The sequence below is a fragment of the Rhinatrema bivittatum genome, chromosome 2 (genome assembly GCF_901001135.1).
Source record: "Rhinatrema bivittatum chromosome 2, aRhiBiv1.1, whole genome shotgun sequence".
Lineage (NCBI taxonomy): Eukaryota > Metazoa > Chordata > Amphibia > Gymnophiona > Rhinatrematidae > Rhinatrema > Rhinatrema bivittatum.
Window position 1 is genome coordinate 490,742,695 of NC_042616.1, and position 8,500 is coordinate 490,751,194.

Sequence of the window (8,500 nt, forward strand, 5' to 3'; positions counted from 1 at the left end):
AGGATGGCTGGGTGTCTGAGAAGATGATGTATAAAGGTAGGATTTTTGCAGTAAAGTTAGGGACACCTCCATTAGGATTCCCGCACAGCCGCTGGGAGAGTTTGCACATATAAAATCATCATGGATTCCAATCAGAGGTCTGTTAAAATGACATCTACCTACCCAAAATTATACCTGTACCGTCAGTCAGATGTAAATTCATACTTCTGGATAAGGGACTTTAAGAGTATTAATCAGTAACATTTTTATTTAACACACAGACCTGGTCCTGTCTGAGTTATTACAGCCTCTCACCTTATGGGAAGCACCAAATGGCCCACATACTATTTTTGAAGAAATAAATTAGTTATGTGCTCTCAGGAGAAACAATCTTCCAAAAAGAGGTTACAATCAAAAAGTGCGCTACAAGATTTTGAAATGATATTGTAACTCTCTGTTATTCTAAGATCTGTCAGTTGTGTCTTCTAGGGAGGACAAGTTGTATTTTTTTCTTCTTGATGAATCTAATAAAAACAGAATTTTAAAAAATCTTTAATCAACACCCGGTCCTGCAACAACACACCTCTTCAGCGGGAGCCTCCCGCAAAGCTTTCTGCTCACTCTAATTTATTAGCAGTTGCAGGAGCGGTTTCATGGGCCCTGCTTCTGCTGCTTTTCTGAATCGCCCCCTTCCGTCCCCAACCATTACTGTGGCCGTAAGAATTAGACTTCCCTGTGCTTCATTTTACCCTGCTTAGCCCTCACACTACTTTCAGCTGCCACCTCCTCCCATGCTCTGGCTGTGGGAAAAACAAATTATTAAAAAAAAAAAAAAAAAAAAAAGCCTCGGGGCTTTCAAGTCCCCTCCTCCAAGGGACTGGGAAATTGCCTTGGGGAGCAGCAACAGGTGGCCTACGAAGAATCTGTTTTTCTTGGGGCCTGCCTGGATCCCCCTGACCACCAATGTAAGAAAAATATTTTGTATTTACTTCTTGGTTTGGGGGAGAGGGAGAAGAAAGACCATGTGTCCATCAGGGAGCCTATTTATGTCAGTGAGCATGTGTGAGAATCAGCCTATGTGAGTGAGTCAGTGAGCCTGTAAGAGAGCTTGAGAGTCAGGGAGTATGTGTATGAGTGAGAGAGAAAATAGGGAGCATGTGTGTGAGCAAGGGAAAATGTATAAGTGAGCCTGGAAGAGAGCATGTGTGTGAGTGTCATGGAGTATGTGTGTAAGTGTGAGAGAGAACATGAGTCAGGAGCTTGTATGCGAGTCATTGAGCCTATGTAAGGAAATGTGTGTGAGCAAAAGAGAGTGCGTGTGAGTCAGTGAGCCTGAGTGTGAGGAAGCATGTGTGTGTCAGTGAGCCTATGTGAGTATGTGCTTGTGAGTGTGGATATGAGAGTGTATGTGAGAAGGAACATGTGTATAAGTGAGAGAGAGAAGAGAGAGTTTGTATGCACCCCCATTCCCTATTAATCCAGAACAATCTCAGTGTGACTAAAATGAAAAATGATCAGGTATGGAGAGCAGTGGATTTTTTAAATCCCTATTTTAATTGTTGGGTAGTGTTTGAGGTATCTGCTGTTTTAAAATATTGTATTGGTGTTTGGGAAATTTTAAGAAATTTTGATATGCATTTTTAATTATTAGATGTTCTATTCATCAGTTTTGAAATATGGATTTCTTAGCATTTAGACAGGTGGATCCAGAACACGTGAGTTATGCACCTCTTCCAGCAGATGGAGATGGAGCAAAGCTAACTTCACAGTATATATATACACCCCTGTAGTGACATCCCGCCAGTATTCTCCATCTCCAGCAGATGGTGGATGTGCATCTCTCAACTGGGGATTGCTTAAAATTTTCAGAAGGAGAAAAGAAAGAAAATTAATTTGCCTGCTATCCTGTGGTGATACCATAAGGTCCCTCCCTCAGTTAAGAATTCCTGAGGTGACATATACTGGATTTTCCCTCAGATGAGTGCCTTGGTCCCGTAGCTGGTGTTCACTTGGCGTGGACTTAGCTGTAAAAGACAGCTGAAAGGCAAGTGAGTGCAGGAAGCTGAGCACGGGTGATATATGCCCTCTCCCCCAGTCCCGCAGCTGGAGACTGACTTTGTTCTCAGCTGGGACGGGCTGAGCTCAGGTAAAGCAGAAAAGAAAAAAAGAGAAGGAGGGTTGACTGTAGGGATTCCTCCTTTCTCTGTTCTTCGTGCTCGGCATGCTGATCTGACATTCGTTCCCGTCTCCGAGGGAGTTTAGGGGATATGGGCAGCCTGGCAGTTGAGCAGCCTTTTAGGGCAAGGCCCCGCTCTTAGTCTTATCACTGTGTGCCATTTGGTAGGCCGTGGCGGCCTTTTCACGTGTTTTTTTCCTGTGCATTAGGGTGCCCTCTTCAGGATCGTCAGCTTTTGCGAGTGCATCCGGCTGTGCATCCTGTTGTGCACCTAGTTTTTGGACGCTTAGTTGGATGCCTGTTTGAGCGTCCAGTTGATAGTGGCATTTAACTGGGGCACACGCTTACCTATGAACACAGCAACATTAAGGGTGCTCAGTTTTTGGGTGCTTTATGGAGGCAAAGGGCTGTACGCCTAAATTTTGGACGCCTATTCTTTTGCAGCATAAGTACAGCTGGGCAGACACCTTTCTGTTAAGCGTACTGATAGACTGATGGCGCCTATAGCTAAGAAACGTAAGCACCTTACCCTCTGTGCTACTTGTCATATTTGGGCATCTCAGCCTGGCTTTTCCTCTAATTTGTGCCAGCATTGCTTGGAGACTCAGGGAGAATTGCCTTCTTCTGATTTTTCCTAAACCCAGTTCTTCCCAGCCTGATGCAGGCCTGGGTAAAGACATATCAGAAGGTGCACCTGACTTTGGAACTCTTTAACTGGTTCGTCAGCGGGGGAAAGTAGTTCAGAGAGCACAGGACAAGTGCTTCCTAGTTTTGGCATGGATCCTTCTGCCTTTTATTGGGTGGAATTTTTCAAGGATTTCAGTCCTTTCTTCAGGATCAGTTCTCGGCCCTGACCAATCTTGCCAGGTCAGAAGTGCAGGCGGTGATCTCCCGCATGCCTGATACTGTGGTTAAGCGTCGTACACCTAGATTGGCAGCCGGTACTCCCAATATGGATCCGGCTGGCATAGATGATGAAGCTGATCCTTACTCCCTGGAGGATGGGGAAATCCCTTCAGGATTGGAACCATATAGGACTATGTTGTGGTTCTTTCAGAGAGATGAGTTATCGGCTCTGTTTTCCCAGACATTGAATATGCTGGGAATCCCTGGGGTTAAATCCATGTGTGAGCCAAAGAAAGATCCCATTTTGATTTCTTTGCGTAAAGCCTCTTGTTTTTTTCCCTGTTATGGAGGCCATTCAAAATTGATTTTGATTGGGGTGCCCCGGAAGCTAATTTCAAAGGGGGATGAGTCATGGAAGGACTGTATCACCTGGATCTAGCTGCGAGAGAGTAATTAGGTTTTCTAAAAGTGGATGCGTTTGTGTGTGTGTCACCAAGCGGACGACTATCCCCAAAGAAGGAGGAATGGCCTTGAAGGCTGCGAATGATAGGATGATTGTGGCCATCCTTAAGCATCCTTTTGAAACAGTGGCAATGACTTTGCAGATAGCTTCTTTTTGTTCCTTTGTGGCTCACTCCTGTTTACTTTCTCTTAGGAGGTCGATGAATCTTGGTGTGAATTCCAGGGCAGTGATGGAGCCAGCTGCCGCCTTTTTGGCAGATGCGGACCATGATTTGGTTTGCACCTCAGCTAGAAGAGTGGCTTCGGTAATAGCGGCCAGGCATCGGTTATGACTGAAAAATTGGTTTGCCGATGTGACCTCCAAATCTAATCTTACGAAGTTGCCCTTTAAAGGCTTGCTCTTATTTGGGAGCGAGTTGGAGAAAATGGCCAATAAGTGTGGCGAGTCCCCGGTTACCAGAGGATAAGAAGCAAATGCTGTACTTCTTTAGCATGAGAAGTCGTGCTAGGGGATCCAAGCATTTTTGACCCTACAGAGGAGTGACCTTACAGAGGGCTCAACCTTTCGGTGGGTCTCAGTCCTTTTGTCCCAGACAGCCAGATAGGGTGCAGACTCAGGTAGTGTAACCCCCTGAGCCTCCCAATGAAAGTGTGCTGACTCACCCTGGGAACAGGAGATAGGGGGTCACCTCTCTTTTATCAGAGGTGGGTCGAAATCCCATCAGACCAGTGGGTCCTGGATGTGATACGAAATGGATATGTGCTGGAGTTTTGCAATGTTCCTGATATTCCATTTTTTTTTTTATTGTGCCCAAGAAGCAGGCCTCTTTTTGTCCCATCTTGGACCTCAAAGGGGTCAACTGCCATTTGTGGGTGACTCATATTTGCATGGAAACCTTGTGCTCGGTGATAATGGCCATGCAGTCGGGGGAGTTTCTGATGTCCTTGGATCTGTCCGAGGCGAACCTGCATATTCCCATCCGGCTTAGAGCACCAACGTTTTCTGTGATATGCGGTTTTGGGGTGTAATCACTTTCGAGCACTGCGTTTTGGTCTGGTCACCGCGCTCAGAATTTCTTCCAAAGTTATGGTGGTGGCGGCAGCAGAGTTGAGAGAGGATGGGATTCTGGTACACCCGTACTTGGACAACTGGCTGATTCAGGCCAAGTCTCTGGAAGAGAGCCTCCGGGTGTCACGCAAGGTGATCTCCTTGTTGCAGGAGCTCAGCTGGGTGGTGAACCTGGCCAAGAGCAGACTTCAGCCGTTTCACTGAGGTAACAAACTTGTGGGGGGCCCAACTGATTGCACAGATGGAATGGGTACTGCTGCTCAGTTTGCTTACCTCAGTCTAGGGTGTGCTCCACTGTTTAGTTATTTAGGAAAAATGTGTTATTTATGTTGGAGAATTTAGGATGAATTTTGCCACGTTCATGAGTTATTTTGCAAGGGGTAAACTTGACACACACTGTTGAAGCACATGCTGTAGGGAAAGCGCAAGAAGGGGTTGAACAAATACCCCATGGGGCTGGTTTTGAAAATATTCCCCTGCTTATATTTTCCTGCAGTCCTCCTCTGGACTGGGGACAGGCCTACTAGTTATCAAATAATCTTTCAGTCAGTTGAAAGTCAGCCCAGAAGTGCTGAGGAAGCTTCATCAGTAAAAGTTAACCAGTGCCACCTTTAGGTAAAGAAACCTTTTTCAAGATTACAGGTAGTGCAGTAGGTTATGAAGTTTCTATCAAAAGAAGAAAAAGGGGGAGAGTCTTGTTGCTTTTCTAATTTAGAAAGTTAAATTATTCCATTGGGGAGTAATTTTATAACAACTTGCGTACCCCTAGAGTTTAGCCTATTTTTTGAAAGCCGACTTAAGTGCATAAGTCTGGTTTGAAAATTTGCAGGGTGTCCCAATATGTGCATACACATGGAAAGTTACGTCTGCTTACAATTTTCAAACATATGCATGTAAAAGGCTTCCCTGCCCTGACTCCGGTCATTTTTTCCATACACAAACCCCTACTTGATTTTTAAAGTGTCACTTATATGTGTAAAACAGACTTTTATGCACACAAATCACTTTGAAAATCAAGCCTTGTATTTGTAAATGTCTGTATATGATTTTCTTAGAGACCTTTTTTCAAATTTCATGTTTGTATGCTTTAATGCAACAAAAATCATGAATAAAATTGCTTTTTCCTGTGATTCAGGAAAATTGCAACACATGTTATCGGCTATAATTGCTATATTGTCTGTGTTGCATGGAAGTTGGGCAACAGTGTATGAAAAACAAGCAGAATTAATTGCAGCCCTTACCTCTGGCATCCTGTACTTATGGGTATTTAGTATCTACTTCATAAACCCATAATTAGAGGTATTAAAAATTCACAGGTTGAGGCATTATCAGTAGAATGGAAATTGCTAGAGCTAAAAGTCAAAATATATATTTGAGCAGATGAAGGGTGAGCTAGAATTAGCATTCTAGGGTCTGTAACAGCCATGTTATGTCTGCCCAGGGACTTCCCCTAATAACAATACATCATTGGATTCTGGTTAATCGGCAGTGGTTTTAGCCTCGGGCCACTGGAAACGGAGGTGCACCTGGTAGGCTGTCAGCTGTCATAGCTACTTGATAATCATCTACAGAATTTATAGATTCTGTATTTACATATTTGAGAAGATTTTTGCTGTGCTTTACTTTGCTGTAGTAAATCTAACCCCTTGTTGAATGCCACTGTCTATACTGTAGCATGCTAATATGTCAAATGATTATTTGTGTTCTAGTAACTATTTTTATGAGTAGAAAAAAATTTAATTTTGAGTATATGAACGCATAGAAAAAATATCCTTTTCAGCCTTCTAATTTGTCCTTTTATTTGGCATTGTTTGCACAGATGAGAGAGGGGAAAATTGGCCACTATATGCACAGTTGTGTGCAAAAGTTTAGGCACTCCTGGCAAATGGTATGTTTCAGTGAATGTTTAAGTGAACAGAAATAGATACAACCTTTATGTGATACAAAGTAAAACATAAAAAGATCAATATTCAAAGCCATTTAGACCGATACCTCACAAGCTATCCATCTAAATAGCCATTTTCTGGTATTTAGCCACTTATCCTGCTACATTATAACTGGATAAGTCATTATCAGACTATAATTTAACCGGATAAAAGAGGTGTTTGGGGGCATTCCGGGATGTGCCAAAGTTGTTTGGTTAACTTAGCCGAGTTAGTTTTAGTTATATCAGTTAGCTGAGTAACTTAGCTGGGTAACTTTCGGCCTGCTTCAGAGCACGCCTAAAGTTATCCTGCCTTGTGTGGCCAGATATCTAGCTACTTAACCAGATGTCTTCAAAAGTCATCTGGTTAAATATCACACTTAGATTTAAATAAAATAAAATAAATAAATACATACATTGTGGGCCTCCTCAGCATAAAAGTCCAAACCCACCCACTGGCCAGGGCCCCAGCCTCTCAACCTCTCTAAATGTAAAAATAAAGCAGTTCCTTATCCTACTTCTATAACAGTGACTCTTGGGGTATATTTCCCTTCTGCTTCCAGTGGAAACAGTGACCGCACCTCCTAAGATTTGCATGTGATGTCTGGTCCACCATAAGAGAGGTGTGGTTGCAGGTGGTCTCCAGTATAATTCTCTGTTTCTGACAGAGGTGGACTGACGGAACGTTTTTGCCCAGCGCCTGAAATTGCAGAACTGCTAAAAATAAATAAATAAACAAACAAACAAAAAAACCCAAAAACAATTGTGGCCCTTCTTGCTGAGTACCTCGGGCAGTGCTCCCAGTTCTCTGCAGGGTTTCTGGCTCGGCAGCCCTGATAGGGGTTCCCCTTCTCCCCAAGGGGGGGAGATCAGGAAACCGGGGCGGTCCCCCCCCTCCCCCCTTTCCTCCAGAGAATGTAGAATGAGCTAGAAGGTTCCCGAGTAGGGCACAGATTGTCCTTACCCTATCAAGTGGCGGGAAACGTCTGAGGCACAAAAAAAATATTGCCACCCACCCAGTAGTACCCCTTTTTATACCCAAGATCAAGGTACATTACGGTTCTGTGAGCTTTCAGCATTACTCTAGTAATAGTGCTGGAAGCGTATCTCAGTGTGCTGCAATTCCAGATATAAAAAGGGGGCCCCAATTCAGGTACTGGATGGGTGAGTGGGCTTCAGGGGAAGGGTGATAGGATGGTATCTCCCTCACTGCTGTCTACCTAAATGCAAGGATGTATGGCCACCTAGTGGAGACCAGAGAGTGTCTACATATTTAAAAAAAAAAAAAAAAAAAAATTCCATTGGAAATGCAGAAAAGGGTTAATCTATGTTAACTGGGGTAGCCTGCATGGAATGGCAGTTATCCCCCAAAACAGAAGGCTTTGGGAGTAATCTGCACGGAGCGTCAGTTACGACCCTTGCATTAAAAAATAAACACAAACTTACTGGGCAGACTAGATGAACCACTTGAGTCTTTTTCTGCTGACATTCACTATGTTCCTGTATTAGGTTTGTGGCATGGTTTATTCACTTTTAAATTCTCTCTTGATTATAATTCAGCTCCCCTTACAGTTGCAGTTCTGTTATTCTTCTTTGAAATAGAAAAGAAAACCCCTTTCAGGTGAATCCGTAGGCCAGGAGGATTTTCTTGAGCTTTCAAAAGTCTAATCATTTCCTAGACTAACTTTGATAAATGAGCAAGCATGCAGAGGTGAAAATCTATTTCATTGACCTGTTGCCTTAGAGAACTCAGGTTTATTTGGGCATCCTTACCCAGGTGACTTGGAGGCTTTGTAGACATTCATTGTATTTTTTCCCTACTCAATAGCTGAGAGAAATGGCTGATATAGATGCCAAAGCACTTGAGGCAAATCTGTGTTCCATCTCAACAACAGAGAAATATTAGAGGTATTATTCAGCTTTATTTTTTCTAATGGAAAGAAAACCTAATAATGTATATCTATCAAATGCTGCACCATCTCTGCCACCCAGTGGCAGTAAAGACAGATCTCAGTGCTTGCAGTTTACTTATTGCAGACAGAGC